The sequence below is a fragment of the Mastigoproctus giganteus genome, chromosome 6 (genome assembly GCF_048544385.1).
Source record: "Mastigoproctus giganteus isolate SK-2022 chromosome 6, ASM4854438v1, whole genome shotgun sequence".
Taxonomy (NCBI): Eukaryota; Metazoa; Arthropoda; class Arachnida; order Uropygi; family Thelyphonidae; genus Mastigoproctus; species Mastigoproctus giganteus.
Genome location: NC_143580.1, coordinates 47,504,538 through 47,524,649, shown reverse-complemented (window position 1 = coordinate 47,524,649; position 20,112 = coordinate 47,504,538). Strand labels below are relative to the sequence as shown.

Genomic DNA, 20,112 nt, shown 5'->3' with positions numbered 1-20,112 from the left:
TACTTACTGTTCCGAATCAACATTAGTGACTCAGTTTATTATTGTATATGTCTAAGGTGGCCCCTGGACTGATGTCAATCTCCACCTGTATCTTCTGTATTCAAGTAGAACCTCTACAAATGGACCTGCAGCGTAATATGTGTGTAATGTGTTGTTTAAAAACAAAACAAAAAAAAAAAGACTTCTTTTCCACCAGAGAGCAGGCGCCACCTGGGTATCTGCCTCCTGGTGCTCGTCCCAAGGTACGTGGATGGAGCTGGGGCTGTCTCTTTTTCACTGTCAGTGTAACTTGTACAAATCTCCAGCACTCACTGGATGTAGTACAATACTGGGTGCCAGTGACTGGCTTTAGGATGTGACGTCATTTCCGTTTCGCATTTTCGTTACCACTCGATTTTACTTCAGTCCGAAAAAAAATTACTACGTGCGCCAAAGATGTTTTCGCATCAAAAAGAAAGACTGTTCTAGACAGTGTTTGCACTGAAAACAGAAACAGTTGATAATATAAACAAAAATATTTTGAATAAACATAAGTGTTCTAAACACAACGCGAACAATAAGTCAAAAACAATCAATTGTCTAAATAAATTGCATTAACCAAACATTTCCACCGGAAATCATTCAATGAGCAAACAAAAAAATTGTTTAAAATTCTGCTGAACGAAAAATTTCAATAAATTTTCAATAACAATTTATTTTCACTAATTTTGTTTAATTTTGTATCCATTTCTACATATTCTCCTCTTCTGTGTCTTTTATCTATCCTACGAATGTACATTTGTCCTTTACGGATGATTCTGTCCAATCATAAACGAAAACTGCTGAAAGATAAAAGAAAGACATTCAACACGATCATATATACATTTTTAATTAAAACTAACATCCATAAACTGAAACTAAACCATTACATTTAATTTCTTTCATAAACACAGAAAAAAGAAAAGAAAAGAGATAAAGAAGGAATTAAAACACACGGTAAAGTGAACATAATTCGCAAACACGTCTTAATAAAAATCGACTAAGTTTACGAGGCATAAACATCAACAAAACAGTGAGCAATCTCCAAACGTGTGTGAAAAGAAGTAAATGCAAACTGACGAGCTCTATGCGATGCGAAACAAACATTTCAAAACGTGTGCCTTATTCCCAACATCCTACACTTTGCTCCGTCAATTTTTACAGACATCTTTAAGCCATCAAAATGGGCTTTTGAAGTCATAAACTCCCATTCACCCTCTAGAAACTGCTGCTGCTGCACGAGAGGGTTGTTCATCCTTTAACAATCGATGTGAATATCTGTAAAATCAATTACGCCGGTATATCTTGCTAGGCCGGGCACACTGTAGGAGGAAAAACGTTTGTTGACCGTTGCCATGGTACCAGCTGACAGAGTGTGATGCCTTGTTTGTTCTCTTGTTTGTTGGAGTTGCGTGCAAACCATATGAGCTGCAGTTTCTTCGTTTTTTTCTTCTTCTTCTTCTTCTTTTTTCCTTTTCGAAAAATGTTGGACTTTTGTATTTATTGAACATCATGGATTCTTAGTGATAATCTTTTCACAGATGCTGGTTAACGAGAAAGTTAAAAGCGATAAAAGATGCTGTACGTTGCCGGTATTTCCCCCTCACACAACCAAAAACACGTGACCAATGCAGTTGTATATTAGTTGCTTAAGCTAACGCCGGAACGCCTTATGATGATGGTTGATGCATTCCTAGCTTCATTGTTAAAAGGTGCGTAGGTTGTAGTCTTAATGAATATGAATTATGGGTGGTAAATCAATTTCCACGTTGGAAGCGTATACTTAGAGGCATGGACAATGACAGAATTTTAGAGATATTACAATTCTCCAGTTGTAGTTGGATTTTAGGCTCATGGCAGCTTAGGCCATACTGTTCCTCGTTTATTGTCTGTAAATTGGGTGTGTTCTGCGCTCGATTTTCTGTTTTCTGGATGAAAAACCCAATTTCTGGGAGATAAATCCATGCTACCATCTCCTGAGACCGACTAATTCGGCCACGTTGTGTAATAAGCTCATAAATTCCTCCCACCATCGATGAGACTCGAACTCGGGTCTTTTCCACCCTTTGTAGGCAGACGGCGATTCTACCAACTGTTCTCAGCCGAGGGTACCATGGATTTTTCTCCCGGAAACTGAAGTTTTTCGACTATGAAACAGAAAATCGACCTCAGAACACACGTTAATCGTATTTAGCATTCATGCAGCCTTGAGTCACAATCCGCTCAAACATTTTGTGCTACTTCACTCTTGGTTCCTCTTAAAAATTAAATAATTTAAAAGAATTCAGCAACAGAACGCAGTAATGTTATCATTTAGGGTTAGCAGATGATGGCGTTGCGCTTTAAAATGATTTGGGGCGATTAATTTGTAATTCAGTGTGGTATACACCAGTTTTTGTAGTTATAGCGCGTGCCATTTGGACGTTAAAGAAAATAGTGTACATCGAGTGCACCAGTGCGCGTCAATTTATGTAACAGCGTATGGCAATTAGTATAACGGCACAATACTAGTTTGGTGTAGCAGACGAAGTAATTCGGTACAAGGGCCGTTGAAGAAGGGGATCGTTAATGCATGTAACGCGATTTGCAGATCTCCTTTGAAGGAATGTAAGGCATTAAATGTCATCGGAGGTCGTGCGTGGTTTTGCCAAATCGGCAAAAACGCCGGTTTAAAGAAAAACAAGAAAGGTGGGTTTTGTACGCTCACAATGCACCCCCGTTTCCCCCCTTATTTTACCTTCTTCCTTCCTTAATGCACACCGTTTGAAATAACCAAGTCTAATGGCCCTAGTCATGCCTCAACCTTTACAGCGCTTCTCAGTTTATTGTCTTCCTAAAATGGCTCTCTTATAGCCTGTTCCTTTTCTGCTCACCAGGGGGCTAAAGCCAGCGAGACGCGGTGTAGGCAAATACCATAATAAAGAACCATCATAAACTGCTAATATTTTCAGACACCCTACAGCCCCACCTACCTGGCTGTCTTATTTGGCCGTCACCATGTAAGGCAACGTCTGTGTTCGCGCAATACGCGCCGGTGTCAGCGTCCGTAATTTATCGTTGCCAGCGTCACAGTTGACTAGCGTCTGCTTTTGACAGCTAACCAATCGGGTCACGGCAGACGGCGTGGCTTCGGCTATCCCGCACCTCCTTGGTGGCGGGATCTCACATCAGTCGACAGTGCAGACAAGATGGTGGGAGCTTTTGCAGCGATGCTTGGGTGGATAGGTGGAGCAAGGGTCGCAGTCCTAGAAAGACAGGCTGGATGGGAAGACATTTGCGAGTCGATGCAACTGAGAGAGAAAGAGAGAGAGAGAGCTCAGCTAAACAGAAAAGAATCTTGGGATATGAATGGAAAGAAAGATTCAAACGAGTTGAAGTTAGACATGGTAGACCCTTGCACTTCCGTGTTTGCACACATTTACAAGAAAAAGAGCATAATAATGGTCATTGATTGGTACTACATATTACACCAGTTGAGGTCCTTATCCTCTTTTTTATCTCTTAATTAAGGTGGTAGATCCGTTAAATCGTGTCCTTTTTATCCAGATGTTTATGAATATCGAGGATTATTGAAGAAAGGTCTTCTCTGTAATGCAAATTTCGCTTGGTAAGGCAAGATGTTTGGAACCGGAAGTTGTATTCCAATAATGAACGCTTTACGATTGCAATTGAGTAGCAATTCCAGAATCAAATAAGAAAAGAAAATGCAGGTATCTGGAGGCCATGATTATGTCACTAAACAACCATTATTTAGGAATAAAGAATGCCATTCGAATAGGATGTATCGATGGCATAAGAAGCCTCCAGATGTTCGGTCCTGCATCTTTGAACTGAGTTGGTCTGTTTCAGTGATGGCGAGTCTTTTCTAGTTAACTTGCCAAAAATAAGCTCGAATAGAAACAGAAGAAAACAAAAACTGAATTTAAGTTGATAAATAAATTTTATTGATCCTCTAAAATAGTAACAGTAGTTGATAGCTTATAATGAAGACTTCGATACATTTACCAGGATTTTCACCACCAGATGTACCTAATAGATCAGAAAACTAATTTGTATCCAAATAAAACACATTTTTATAAAATATTTATGAATGGCTGCGTGTTGGTATATTTTACGATGTGTTGCCATCGCGGTATGACTGCCATTGGTTTAGTTTTCTACTATTGTTCTAGTTCTCCCATCTTGATGGGATTTGATGAGTCAAATCACATCAAGATGGGAAGAAACACGCCTACCAGTGGCGTGTTGCGATATTGAATCCATAACAAAATTTGTAAGGACCATCGTTAAACTATGGCGCTAATTTTGAAATAATTGCGAAGAAGATGCAAACTCTTTGGCCAGTTGATAGCTGAATCTTAATAGACTTCTTCAAAGTGCTCAAGGGTTTTGATTTCTAATAGGAATAGCCAAATTGTTTGTTTCAAAATAATACTTTGTATTAACAAAAAAAAAACAAGGGTGCCTAATATTTCATACCTAGTTAACTTCTTTTAAGGGATTCTCGCACATCTGTCTTTCAAGCATAGAAAGATAAGTATCCCGCAATCAAAAAAGTATCCGGACATGACCCGCTTTGAAACACTCCACCCAGTGGGTGCTTATAAGCTACTATACGTGTCTTCATATCCATCCTCCTGGGTATTCCACCAATGAACGGTGGACTGGAGCGGGTATAGTCCTCTATGTCTTCTGCAGGACGTCATCGTGGGTAGCGCAGTTAGTATAATCACTGTCCTCCCACACCGGATGATAAAGAGCTGAGTTCGAATCGTGTCAATGAGGTGAGGAATTTTTATGGGCCTTTTGCACAACGTGACTGAGTTTGTCTCAGGCGAGGGTTGTGCAGTTTTTCATCCGGAAAACAGCAAACACAGAACACGTGCAATTTTATATTATAATACGGCGCAATATTGCCTACGTTGCTGGTGCTCCTAAAACCCTACAACCAACCAACCAACATAGTGCAGAACAATGACCAGTTGAACTACCTATGTGTAATGTGTTGATCTGGCCTCGCCCGACTTTGCACTTCATCCCATAAGTGTTCCTCAGGGTTCAAAATGGGACTCCACCCCGGCCTTTCCAACTTTTGTGCATTCGTGTTCCATGAACTGTTATTGAGCATCGTCGTACAGCATGGAGCATTATCCTGTTGAAACAAACAAGGGTCTGTACGAAGGAACCTGGAGCATGGAATTGTCCAAACTATTGTAGTATTCCTGTGTGCGTGGCTGCACAATTGTAATACTGTCACGCTACCCATTCATGATAAAGTTGGTACAGTAAATCCTGTGTAAAATCGTCCTTTGGACATGCGCCGCGCCTAGGTTTGTCCACCCGATACCTGAACCGTTGCTCAGAATTTTCCCCAGTAGCTAACAGGCTCGATGAAACAGGGCATCTGACAGTGTCCATGAAGCGGGAGACCATTAATATCCATCCACTGCAGTTATTACTGGAGTAAATGTTGATGAACATTCCACTTCATCAACCAATGGAACAGTCAGTACTCGTGCACTTTCACTTCAGTCAGATGTGACAGTGTGGAGAGTGATGAAGAATAAATACGTTATATCAGCATCCTTGTAAAATCCAGCATGTGCAGCAACTGTTACTACAGTATATGATTTAAGCAAGCGATGGGTATTCACTAGGGGAGCTCTACGAATGTCGAGTCCTAAATACTACGGTATCTGAGCAGATCTCCCCAAATGCAACATATTTACTGCAGAGCTGCACGCAATTGAGGTAGCCTTGGTTCATCTACAAACTATTCACCATAAAAATGTATTAAATACATCGATTCTCTCAGTTAATTGCAGGCCTTATCATCGACGAGGTTTAATCCTCATCCAGTCCTGTTCCGGGTACAGCAGAAGCTATACATCCTTTCAATCTGAATTTGATGTTCGTTTCTACCTGATCCCCAGCCGCATTGCGATCCATAAGAAACGAACCACCAGGTTCTCCACCAGAACTGCCAAATGGGATATGTTTGAGAACACTATCTGAGATTCTCTTCGCGACCATTCAAGAGAGCGCGTTCAAACCCTGAATAGCCAGCCACCAGAAAACGAATTTCCACTGTCCAATCACGACGTTCTCGGCACCACTGCAAGCGGATTTGTCTGTTTTTCTCAGATGTTTGGTGGCTTCCAAATAGGCAGGCAACTGCCAATTCCCAATTTCTTCAATTCCCTACTCATTGTACGGGTTAAAATAGAGCAGTTCTGGGCTTGGTTGAAATCAGATGTTTCTAGTTGCACACTGGATGTCCTATTTTTCTTTACAGTCCTCCTTAGAGTACGACGGCTTCGCCCTTGAAGTATTGTTTTTCTGTCACATTTACGATTTTGAGATGTAGAAGAACCGCTTGCTTTACAATCATTAAAAGCCTTTGAGATGGATGCATTTGAGAAACCAGTTGTCTTTCGTTTCTTGAATCGTGGTTCCTGCTAAACTTGCACTCACGATAAGACCTTTTTCAAAGTCTGATAAATCACGCCGTTTTCCCCATTCTGGCTTTAGATTAGTCGAACAGTTTATGCAGTCTTTATACTCAATAAGGCAACACTCATCAACCCCAAATCAGAGTTTTCTTTGCATCTATTTGCGTTTAATCTGTCTTTGACTCTTAGTACAAAGATTCGTAATTTTTTGGCCAGTGTGTATATTGATAGTATAGATTTTGTTAAAGTTGTGAATGGTGAAAATTAAGAACTGGAGGAACGGAGTATTCATTCTTGGTTCAAATGTTTACTCCTTTGGTGGAACCATGCGGGCCATCAACCACCGAAGTTCATAAACGCCAAACTTAAGATTTTCATGAAAATATGAATGGTTGTTTGATAATAATGTAAATATTTCTGAAGAGATGGAATAATAATCCTTAAGCAATACTTCCTCTTAAAACGAATAACAGACAACACTGCACGATATTGAACAAAAAATAATGGAATACTGGAATCCCTGCGTGATATTTCAAGAGGCTTCTCCTTGCCCTAGCTGGTTTCTTATCCAATGGAAATGTTGCCTTGGAAACCAATCTTTATTTCAGCATCGAGTGACTTAAGCTTTTCAAACGTTACCGGGCACTGTGTTGATATTGAGTTGGTTGGTATGACTATTTTATCAGCGTGCGATTGCCTGTGTTGCCAATCTTGGTAATATTTAGAGATACAGTGGCCCCCCTTGAAAAAATACGAATTGAAAGAAATGTAAGATGAAAACTTCTTTATTTTGATCGTTTAGAATATAATAATCAGGAAATATCATCAATAAATGCCAATGTGGACATCAAAGTAGGTCAGAGCACGTGGTAATATACTTTGAACTTGGATTTAGTGGTTTCAAATATTTATTTTACCATTCGGATGAATTTTCACTGTTTGATATTTTTTGTCCAGAGCAGATAAAATCTCCGTTTTAACACCAGCTCTGGTCCGTCATCATTGTCTCATTCCATCTGTCCTGGATTGCTTTTCCACGTTCTTGATGTCTTTTCTGAAGCCTTTCACCCCTTTCCTCTCTAACGGTTCCTCAAATAATTAATCAAGATGGCTACATAGAAAATGAAGCTTTAAATTCTTATAAAAGGGTTACAGAACTATTTATGATGCTCTCGAGAGTTTTCTTGTATTTCTTTGTCCCATTATTACCCAAAACGTTTCCCACAACGTCTTTGAATTATATCTAAGCTGCTAGTTCTCTCTAAGATATGTATGTTCGGAAATCTTCCATCTGCAACAATTGGCCGATCAAAAACTCCAGCTCTTAATGGACCGAGGTCTCAAAAGTTCATCATTAGCTTTTTTTTTCCCTATACAAAATGAACAGTATCCTAAACATTTCTGATACAATAATTCCATAACCACAGGATTGCACTGTTCAAGTCACGTAGGTGGAATTCATGACCAAGTTTTACATTGCATTAGTACAGAAAGATATGAAAAGGACCATTTTTCCGAACATAATCCATTGAGGGTGATCTTCGCGCAATTCCAGTCTTTCTCTTCTGTTCATGGTTCCAATGAGAACTTGCAGATTGTCCGAAAAGTTCTTGTCCCGACATCTTATTCGAACACGGGTATGGTTCAGCTGTTCTCAATTCATGATGTTCTGCAGCTGCATTCTGAAAAATGTGTCCGTTCGCTTACATGGCATCGACCAAAAAAATCCCATTTCACTGTCTGTCCCTCCAGTAGTCTGTCTAGTAATTTCTTGAACTTATTTAAGTTATCCACTTCCACAACAACAGGTGGAAGTAGTTTGTTCCAGAAATCAACCACCCGCTGGCTGAAGGCAATCTTCCGAACATCTATTCTGCAACCATCCTTCCTAGTTTGAGTTAATTCCCCTCATTGTGTGCAGTCTGAGCAAGAGAAAGAATACCACCAGCATTAAGCTTGCTCAATCCATTCAAAGCCTTAACTACTCCAATCAGATCACCTCGAAGGTGCCTATTCTCCAGACGCTGCGATTTGTGTAACTGAAGCCTGTCTTGGAAAGAGAACCCCTTTGTTTCCCTCACCAATCTCTTTGCCCCTCTCTATACCTGTTCCAAGAACGCTACATCCTTCCTGGATTGAGACCTCCAGAATGTTTATGTGTTACGCACCAAAGCAACCGAGGCGTGCGTTTAATCCTGTGTGTAAATCGTGTGAATTCTGTGGTCGGTTTACTTGTTTGGGCTACAAAATACCTATTTCTGGGAGATAATACCATGCACAACTCGCCGAGAACTAACTTGGCCACGTTGTGAAATGCGCTCGGGCTGTAATAATTGGAGATATAACTATGTGCTGCAGGATACAAATACATTGTGGGAAGAATTGAATGGATTTATCCTAAAACGTTTGCGAGTAATTGAGATAAATAAAAAAAGTATGGTACGGTTAGACTATTGCGAGATATCGTTTCGTATTCCAGTTATAAACATATTTGTAACAACACAATTGTTTGGATAAGACAAGAGAATGAGGTGTTCAAGAAGTTCTACTTGTATGTGGATAAGAAAAGAAAGAAGAAGAGAAGGAGAGTAAATCAGATAGACCCTCTTAAGATATGGTGGCGGTGGAGTCATGGACAACCCACACATTGAGGAAGATGAGTTGAACAGGCATTTTGTAACAATCTTTACAATTGAAAATTCATTTGAACCAAGAGAAGATAGTTAAGAGGAACCAGCCTGCTGTAAAATTAGTGATAATAATTATCTCTGGATTTCTGATAAAGGTACTGAGATTGAAGTAGGTCAAGGTACCAAGAGTAGATGGGCCACTAAAATATACTTCAATTGCATTAAAGAAACCACATATATATGTATCAATCTGCTGCTGACAATGTCAGCAAAATCATCATTAGAAATCTGGATAATTCTTGAACTCGAGACGCATCAGTGTTTCTTCAGTCCTTTTCTCTTTGGTCCTCACTGAGAACCAAAGAGAAAACCTAATCTCCAGACGCCGCAATTTGCAGAATTAAAGCCTCGGTAAGAGCACCATTTGTTCCCTTTACCAACCTGATTACCCTTCTCTGCCCTCGTTCCAGTAGATCTATAGCCTTCCTAAAATGAGTCCTCCAGACCTGTATACAATACTCAAGATGCGGCCTAACCATGGCCTTTTACAAAGGGATAATCACCTCCTTATCTTTGCTTGCAAAGTTTCTGTATATCACTGGGAAAACCCCATGAGCCGTCCTGGCAGTATGCCTGCATTGCTCAGAGAATTTCATGTCTGATTGCACAATTACACCCAGGTCTTTTTCATTTTCCCAGTAATGAAAAACTGTGTGGTACTACTGAGCGTAGTACCACCAGTTTATAAATTACTTTGGGATTACTGCTACCCTGTGCAGTACCTTGCATTTGTCAATGCTACACTTCAACTGCCATTTCTCATCCCATCGACCCAAATTTTCCTAGATCTTGTTGCAGTAGCTCATCCTGATTATTGTCGTTAACTACCTTGCCAGCCTTTGTATCATCCACAAACTTGGACATTAAGCCTGATATACCTTCATCAATATCATTAATAAATATTGAAAACAACAGTGGGCCCAGGACTGAACCCTGGGGGACTCCACTAATAATATTAGTCCAAGAAGAGCAGTGTCCATTGATAACCACTCTCCGTTTTCTTCCACTTAACCATCCCTTTATCCATTTGTCAATTTTTAAACTTCAGAATTTTTTATCCAAAACAGTGGATGCTTTTGGTATCATCCACAGATTCATTTGGAAGATCAGTTGCGAGTTGCTTGTGCCAATATTGCATTTGAGTATTAAAAACATTGAGCCACCCACAGAAAATAAATTTATTAAAATAAATTTGCCCTTGAGAGAAAAAATCGTTTTTTTTTTCTCTCAAGGTCCTTGAAAATATTTATTTTTCTCAATGGAAACAGAAGAACAAAGAGATTTAACTTCATATCTAATTTAAATAAATATATATATCTACATTTAAAAAGAAAGAAAGAAAAAAAAGTGGTTTCTGTTTTTACGCCCACTTGAAGAAACTTCGCGACACAAACTTTCTTGTTTAGAGAGGAGACGAGAGAGAGAGATGGAGGGGGTTGTTGATTTGGAGAAATTGTCTATGGTGAACCCACCGACTGTTATACAGACATTGTTGGCCATCATGAACATGTGCAGTAAACAAATTTCAAATTTTCTACTCGAGAAGAAACTAAAGTACCCCCCCATATACATTTTTTTATCTTTATCTTCCCGCATACCATCTGCCAGAGAATCTCAGAGATGTATAGATGGTATCATCCATAAGAGAAGTACCTGAAAACAAACTGAAAGAATAATAATAAAAAAAAAAAATTCTCTGACACCCAATTCACCTTAACGCTGCATCCGAGAAGAGCGATGCGATGGATGTGCGGGGAAAAAAGGTAAACACTGAAGACCCCGTAACAATCCATGCATACATGCGAAAAGTGCCACAGAAAGCGGGTTGACAAGAACTTCGGTATCCTTTGTTGTCGGCTAACACAGTGAGTCTCCATATTTGCCGTGTTCTACAGAAGCCCTCGTAACCAAATCAATAATGATTCCCATAACGTAAAATCATAACCCGGAGAGACGGTGTGCACAAGTTCCACGTGTGCTCATTGGGAGCCCAAGGCAGCCCCGCAAATCTTCAGCGTCGTGCGTTCTATCCACTTCAACATCTCCTCGTTAGTTGCAGCGTGGCCTGCCGCCTCTACTGGCTGCAGTGTCTGCTACACCCCACTATCAATGACCCTTGAGTGCAACCGTTGATGATGCTTCAACGGTTGTCGGGAAACCGACGGCCGACTTCATTATGGACGGTTTTCTGCTGCCGAAACTCTTGTCGAAGATGCTGTAACGGCATATCTGGCCTGGCTACTTTCTCCCTCATTACTGGTGTGTTTGGGGGATTGGTGGGGGGGAGGGGGTGAGAGGGGAGAACCACAAAGATGGCACGAGAAGCGCACTATGTGTCGACTACAATCACAGCATGGTTGATCGGCTATTTGTCATCTGTCCCCGGTGTTGTGCGTTTGTTTTCCATAATTTCATATTGGAGTGAAAAGGGAGTGGAACACAGCGAATGGGTATTCATGACAGAAGTACACGGAGGGGAGAAGGGTTCATTTAAGAGAAGCATTTCGTGGTATATTATCGTGTACGTTAATTTTCGTCTTTCGTCAAGTATGATTCGAGTGACAAAAGTTTGGGAACCACTGGGGTAGAGCGAAAACCAATGCTCTCCTACACTACCCATTAGACTAGTCCCCGTAATCTTCTGGAGGAAGGATCAATAATATTTTGGTAAACAAATATAAAACTGTGTTATCTCAAATCTTCGATTGTCAAACCCCCGGTTTGAGAGAGGGAGGGTTGAGAAGTCATTAATTGATATGAAATGTCAATCCAAAAGACCACAGATGTGTATTATAACCAAATTACCATGGAGAGGTGTTAGAATTTAATAAAGCGGGCATTGGTAAGGCCTTCTGGTATTGTGCAGGACCAAAGTTTGACCTGCTCCATTCAGGTCTGTGAACTTAATGAAGGTGGGAGACAATGAGAGTAAAAAAATTACCTTTTCTTTGATACTCGGTGACTGCTTTCCTTCTTGTAATCTTCAAAATTAAGTACAGCAAAATCCGAATATTTTGAATTTGTCACCTGACTATTTAGGCCATTGTGAACGCGAGGCGAAGTTCAAACAAGATCTTCGAATTCCAAAAAGCACAACGCACGATTTTCAGTTTTTCAACTGTCTAATTACCATACCTTTCGAACTTTCTTCAGATCACTCTCCTATTCAAGTTACTCAAGTTAGAAATTATAATCCAGATACCACTCTCAACTGATATTTTCTACAAAATTCTTGAAACCAGAAAGAGTCATCAACCACTTCTTCACCATTAATTGGAATCATTTATTTTCGTTATCTACTGAAGAGGCAATCCAATCCTTAGCTGAGCAGATGAGACATATGGCCATGATTGGTGCATCTAAACATCTGGACATGAAAACTGCCTTTAGACATAAGCAGAGGGCATATAGAAAATGGATAAGATCCAGAAACAGTACAGACCACGAAATCTTTAAAAGGGGGAGAGCTCACTTCCTGCGCCTCAAGAGAGGAGCACAGCTATTTGAGGAGTAGGCGCGCATATCTTTTGATCATCCAGATGCGACCACAGAAACCGCAATCCTGCCTAGTCTAACTGAGAAAACATAAATGCTGTGGATGATATAATAGTTACTTAGCAACAGCTTATTGACGTGATAAATGGCCTTCCCAACAAGGCTACAACAGGACCTGACGGTTTTCCACTGTTTATGGTCAAGGTGTGCTGTGTACATTGTTGGATCTCCTCCTTAACATCTTCCGGAAGATTCTAAAGACATGCGCCATTCCTGAACTCTGGAAATCTTATTATGTCAAACCAGTCCCTAAAATTGGAAACCCCAAGACTGCTAAAGTTATTTCAAAAGACCCAAAACAGATTCAAGAAATTAATAATCAAACCTCCAATCAAATTCAACAATTAATAGATTATTTACAGCTAGCTGGACTCCAACTAAACAATGCGAAGTCAGCCCACATGACAATTACGAAGAGGAAGTTCAGGAATGACATCCGAGTTGTAGTTAATGGCGAGACGATTCCAAAAGTATCATCGCATACTGACCTAGGGTTAATGTGGGATGAAGATTTAAATTTCAAAGATCAATTCCTGAAGACAAAGAAGAAGACCTATGCTGCATTCTGGGCTATCCGCCAGGAGCTCGTAGGCTGCCACAACATCAATCTGCTTTGCCAATACATTGATCGGTGTCCCACTTCTATACCTTTATATGCATCTGAAATCTGGTCCTCAGCACCTGCCTCTCTGCGTAACAGATTCTTGGCGACGGAACACTAGATTCTGCGGTGGTTGAACCGTCTGAGAGGGAACCCGTTTACCATCTCCAAATCTATTCTTCTAGTCAATCTAGGAGTGAACCCTGGAAGCTCACTGTTCTTTAAGAAAATCTGTCCACATTCTCTAAGCTGCTAACCCGTCAGATTGACGCCCCATCGATCTTTGGACTCACTATCCTGGACTCCCTAAAAGTCATGTTACACGGGAACATTCCCGTGTAACATGACTCAACACTTCAGCACCTTCTCCATAGATCCAAATAAGTTTGGAGAAAATAGAAGATACAGAAGCCAAATGATCGAAGAAATCTAGACCAAATCACCAGAACTATCAGGACCAAATCACCAAAAATTTGTTTAAAATTGTACGCTGTATTAAAAAATATATATTTGTACACCCTCCTAACCCATTGGCTGTTCAGGGAGTGAATCTATGGTTAATAAACAGATGATGATAATAATAATAATAAAATAATAATAATAATAATAATACCTAACGACGTAGACCAAAAAGCTAATGTCCAAGAGGCAATCGGTTTATCAGTGCCAAGTATTTTACATCTAAGAAAGTGACTAGGCTTTTAGCGCATTGGGTTTTTAGCTTATGGTGGAAGTCACCAACCTCTCCTAATAATAAGAGAAGGCTATTTGGGTTTGTACTGCAAAGTAAAGCAAAGCATTTGGCCCAGCTCGTATTTTCGTTTTTTACGTATCTGCAAAGAAAGGACAGAAAATTGAACTAGATTAAATGTATAGTGAAGATGTGTAGTTTTGATTATTCAATAGACTCTTCTTTATTGCTGAAATCTAAGTCCGATAGCAAAAGGAATCCAAAGCGAGTTGGGGACCATTCAAAAGAACCTTGTTACAGCAAGCCTGCACCAGCACACACAATTATTCCCTTCATATAGAAGACAAGCAGAAGTCAAAGAAAAGAAGAAGAAAATAGCATAAGGGGGGAAAGGTGGAGTACGATAAAGGATGCTGCTCGACCATGTCTTTATCCAGTGCTGCCCAATGTAGTTCATATGGAATAGGAGTCTTCAGTTTAGCAGCTGTAAAGTTATCCAAAAACAGTTCTAGATGGAAATCTCTTAATCTGGAGTGATATCAGAAGTCACTAGTTGATGATGGTTTTATTGTGCAGACGAGGGATTGAGTTGCGGAGAATCTTAATAAAGGATGAGCCAGAAAAGTGCAACATCTGTTGAAACCTTGCGGTGTTCTTGAAAATTCTACAATTATTTTTTCATCTGGACGACAGAATACGCAACAGGTTGTATTTTCATTTATGATGTGTTTTCAGTTTGATTGCTTGCATTAACACTGAAGTTGAAAGTCTTCCTACGGTTAAAAGCAGCATTGCAGAAGGTTTGAAGGACCCGGAAATTATTGATAGATACGAGTAGCAACTCACATCCAGGAGACAGGCTTGGAACTGTTCTCTTTACCGTATTAAAAATTCTAAATTGGTAAAGTTTTGGGTTAAGAGAACCATGTCCAATTAGCATGTAGGAGGTAAACAGTGAGGGTGAAAACCATTTTCTGGTGGATGATGGAAGTAGTATAATTGCATTAGGAACGCATTTTTTGGTAATGGCTCCTTTTTCTGTAGAATTCCATCTATTCTGTGAATTGTTAAGTAATAAATTTTGGCCTGCAGTTCGTTCAGGTTTAGGATCAGCCTGAGGATTAGCAATTAGCAACCCTACTCTTCTAAATTCGGATTGGGTTGCTTTCCCGACAAAGCAACTAAGGTGTCAGTATATTGCGTCTATGAATTGTTTGCCTTTACTGGATGAAAAACATAGTTTCAAGAGGACTGCAACCATGAAATCCTTTCCAGAGACCATTAAAAGTGGACCAAGGTGGAAAAAAGCCCATAGAAATTCCTCTTTGATGGATTGAAATCTTGGTCGTTTCCATGTACATTCCGGAAGGACATCGATCACTGGGAAGGATAGAAAAATTTCCAGGAAGGAAATTTTTCAACCAACGAATGTAATCTTTATTATCTTGGGCAAGTAAGAATTATAAATAATTTTAATGTTAACCCTTAGCTTTGCATCCTGTTGTAAAGAACTACTCAAAATTGCTTTTCTTTTTTTTGCGGACTCAAGTGATTATTTTGCTACGGTTTCGGTATTAGCATTCGATCCTTTAAATTTACTGATGGATGGGGCGAGACAGTGGGCAGGGAAACTGGCGAATTCAATTTTACAGTTCTTAACGGGTGCCTTGCGTGACGCTCGGCTTAAACAAAGGCCAGCCCAAAGTCGGGCCAGACCCCTAGAGACGCCCAAACGGCTAGATTAATTTGCGAACTCTCACAAGTTATTCGATATCAGTGGTCAGGGAGAGACTTTGGTAATCTAGTCAAATCAATCTTCGCAAATATCCGCTAATGCGACAACCTAATCGTGTTAATGGCCTATCACACCACCATCATAGCCCGCGGGACCGAGGGAACGCTCACTGTAACAGCCACGCAGTTGTGGCAGCCACCAACACTAGCCGATCGTATATTAGACACTAGCCTCTCTCTCTCTCTCTCTCTCTCTCTCTCTCTCTCTCTCTCTCTCTCTCTCTCTGTCCTTTCGCAAGGCATTACCTTTAATAAGAACGACTGACTAAAGGTGACAAAGATTTAGTTATAATGATTTAATCCCCCGCGCCATGTTCTTAGGATGATGGGATTATCTTAACTTGTTGGTTAAAAATCAGCAAGCAGGGAATGCTGGCAGTTGGTATTCTTACCATAAACAAATAATAAAGCAGTAGATGCGATGGTACACGATGAATTCAAAACCCTTTCTCATGCATTGTTGATAATGGAAAAGTTTTAAATCTTTATAAAGACCAATCATTGAAAATCTAGTGGACTGATTAATTGCAAAATATTAATAAAGGAAATATAAAATGAAATAATGATCGCTCTTAAATGTGGTCTTCCTTGGGTTCTTGTTTTCTTGGCCTCCAGATCGTGGCAGGTATGCGTTGTATATGCCTTCATCTTTGCCAGTCTTTAAAACACCTCTTCTCGCCGATTCATTTTCAGCTCCTCACACCACCAACAATCTCTCTTTGTGATTAGTTGACAAGGAGACTTGGGTGGCTAAGAACCCTGAAGTGATTCCAGGGATGAGCTTAACAACGCAGCATAGACTGCTGGTAATGGATCCTTACTTATGGGCAAGCAGATCCAGAAAAAAATGATGTCGTGTCCAAAGATTAAATGGTACAAACTGATTGGGGAAAGGAAGATGTCGTTCAGGGATAAGATATTGGAAGAAGAAAATTGGGACCGTAATTTGGGTGTTAATGATATATGGATCACAACTAGAGTCTTCTTTTTAATGTGGATAATTGAAATGCGGATACAATTAGCTGAATGCATAAAATCGATAGCCAAAGTAGTGGAGGAGTCCAAATGACAAAGACATTCATAAAGAGAGACTTGATGGTGGTGTGAGGAGATGCAAAAATGGATCAACGAGAAGGAAGTGTTTTTTAAAGATTTGTAAAAATAAAGGGAAGCAGAGGGTTTGTAGAGGTATAGGAGGACTAAGAAGAAAACAAAGACAGTAGTGAGTGACAAGAAATATAAAAAATATGACAAGCTGTATAATAAGTCGGAGATACTGGAGGTGGCGAAGCAGGTATATAAACTTTCTTGCAGAGACAAGAGAAAGAAAAAATAGAAATCTGGAACCCATTATACTGGTGAAAAGTGTGGGAATTCGACAAGACAAGATTCTTTAATGAATCTTGTCTTGGCAATTTTTATGCTGAGGCAATTGAGGGAGAAGATTAGAGAAAAGAGGATTGATATTCATATGATCTTTATTGATTTAGACAAGTCCTCTGATAAAGTTCCAAGGGAAGTAATATGTTGGGCAGTGGAAAGAAAGACTAGATCTATCCAGGATATGCATGGGAAACCGTTACGCGTGTAAGAAGTGTTTGCGGGGAAAAGAAACGTTTCCAGTAAGCGTAGTCTGCACCAAAGTGGCATTAAGCCCATACCTGTTTATTATGATTTTGGATAAGTTAAAAGGGAAGATATAGGAGGGAAGTCCTGTGGTGTTTGATATTTGCTGGTGATATTGTACTAATGAATAATAGCAGAGAGGGAGTAAATATGAAGTTGGAGAACTGGAAGAAGGATCCCGGAGTTCTATTGGTTTGAAGATTAGCAGAACAAAATCAGAGTAAACGGAGAGTAGTTCTAGTGGAAATAGGAGTATGAAGGAGATTGGGATGAAAATAGATCCGCTCACATAGAATAATAAACTTCTGTATCTAGGGTCAGTGGCACAGCGAAGTGGAGAGATTGATGAGGATGTAACGAGTAGAATAGATTTAGGTGGATCAAGTGGAGGCAGGCAAGTGAAGTGCTCCGAGATTGGCAAGCACCAGTGAGGCCAGCGCTGATGTATGGAGAGGAATGTTGGCAAGAAAAAAGCGAACGGAAATAGAGGCTACGTGTTGCAAAGATGAAAACTCTGAGCTTTATGTGTGGCGTTACAAGGAAGAACAATGTGAGGAATGAGGATATGAGGGGAAGTCTAGATGTGAGGTCGATTGTAGAAAAAAATAATGGTAAGTTGGCTGTAATAGTTTGACCACATAAAGCCACGACCACAGGCAGTCATTGATGAAGCAATTTAAGACCTTTCTTTTTTTAGAAGTCGATTTTGAATATAATCGAGCTGAGCCTTCAATTACCAATGAAATTGCCCCTATTTCCTCCCGAATTTGTTTATTTATTTCATTAGTATACACGCATTGGAGAAGCCCAATAACAACGCATGTATTAATTAACCCGCGTAATAATTAATAACCAATCTTCTTTGTAGCGGTACACTCGGTAGTAATGAATAATTATAGAAGCAAATACTGGTTTATTCTTATGGTAATTCCATACAGAAACGGTTGGAGAAATCTGTAGTGCCCTTGTACATCGATGGGTTGAATGCAGACAGAGGAAGCGTGTTGACAGTGATCTTGAATTTCTGTAGTTGGTAATTATCTTCCGAGACTGCACATGCGGGAAGATTGTTCCAGTGACTGCAAAAGAGAGAATGAAGAAAGGAAATTTGGAGTTGAACCTCAACCGGTTGCTGCGTGTTTTTTTTTTTAAAGTAAATGGAGGAATTATCATTCCTCCATTTTCTTAATATCTATAATACCACTTCTTGTTTTGGTTATTTCCTCAAGGTGAACTTGATATTGAATGGCTCGTTCATTTAACTCTTAATATAGTCCCACCTGGTTCCTTTTTTTTCATAATCGTTGAGTTAATTTTAAAAATAAAGAGAAATTATTGTACAGTAAAACATGATCCACCTTTCTTCATCTGCTTCTTTCTACAATATTCATAAACTATGGACATTGCCCATACTTTCTTCTTGTGATGCCAATAGTTGTGGATCTTATGCCTTTTCACCATTCAGTTTGAAGAGTTCAGGATGAACATTGCTGATTTCTAAGACCTCCAGGGATAATGGGTTTCATGCGTGGATTACATGGCTTTGTCCTGCCCCTCGGAAACTCTGGTTTTTCATCTAGCAAAATAAAAACAAACCGGTCACAGAAAGCACCCAACTTACTCCTCATAGACTTTGTTGCTTTGGGGGCAACAACGAAACCCTAAACGAAAGTCATATTGCATTTCTGTACATTTATTATGAAATTGCTGATTTTAGCCCATTCAGGAAGTTTTTTTAAAAAAAAAGACTGAAGATTACTGAAAATTATTGATAATTTTAACGGACATAAAGAATTTGGTTGAATAATTTAAGCTCCTCACGCTTGAGTACGGGAATTTAAAGTCAAATCATGGATATATAATTTGAAAAAGAACCTTGAGGAATGCCTCTGAGATAAGTAAATCGTCTAGATTCAGACCTAGAGTGAAACCATTGTGTAGTCTGCTTGCATCAGTCAATGAGGGAGCCTAAAAGCCATATAATAATAATTGATCAACAGTTATCCAGTGGTCCATGGAATCAAAACAACTACATGGACCACATATACCCGTATAAATGACACGTATATCACTCAATTCTCCTGCACGTGAGGAGTAATTCATTTCTGAGAATTTATAATCCGCATTTCCATATTTGACCATTCTTAGAATTGACTCAGGGGGAGGGGAGGGGGAATAGAGTCAATTCCCCGACATCTAGTAACACAAACTTTAACACCCAGTTAATGCAGTGACCTTATTGGCTTTGCATATTAACCTTTTGGTGATGCAATTACATTTCCAAATGATTATTCTCCAAGTTGAGTTTCTGCGTAGTGATAATGATGAATCTCTTTTGATATTGCGCGACAATGGAGTCTAATATCCAGTAGTCTGTAAGGCCCTTACAGGTTGTTTGGTATTGTGTCCCGGATTTTCTTCTAACTTTCATCAAAGCCTCGAACCTGTAGCTCTCGAGACCCGCATGACCGACGAAGGACCTTACGTATCTGTGCGCCCTATTCTTGTTGTTCCGCTGTCCCAGCGCTGGGCATTCTTTTCTTCTGTTTACGATCCAGCGACCGCATAAATTGTGCCTCTTTTCCTCACGTGCCAAAAAACCGCTCCCCTAGCCCTGCTTAGCGTTAGAATGCAGTCCTTTGCAGTACGGCGGAACTGGTCCATAATAGCCTCCCAGGGTTGCTT

General features: G+C 39.9%; 1 long non-coding RNA gene across 1 annotated transcript in view; it reads right to left on the bottom strand.

Annotated features, from left to right (window-relative positions):
• Nucleotides 1-738: 738 nt before the first annotated feature.
• The window catches only part of LOC150084224 (uncharacterized), a 125,286-nt gene continuing 105,912 nt past the window's right edge, over nt 739-20,112 (bottom strand). Inside the window, exon 3 of the long non-coding RNA XR_016547098.1 lies at nt 739-821. This is a non-coding gene — a long non-coding RNA (uncharacterized LOC150084224). The remainder of the gene's footprint in view (nt 822-20,112) is intronic.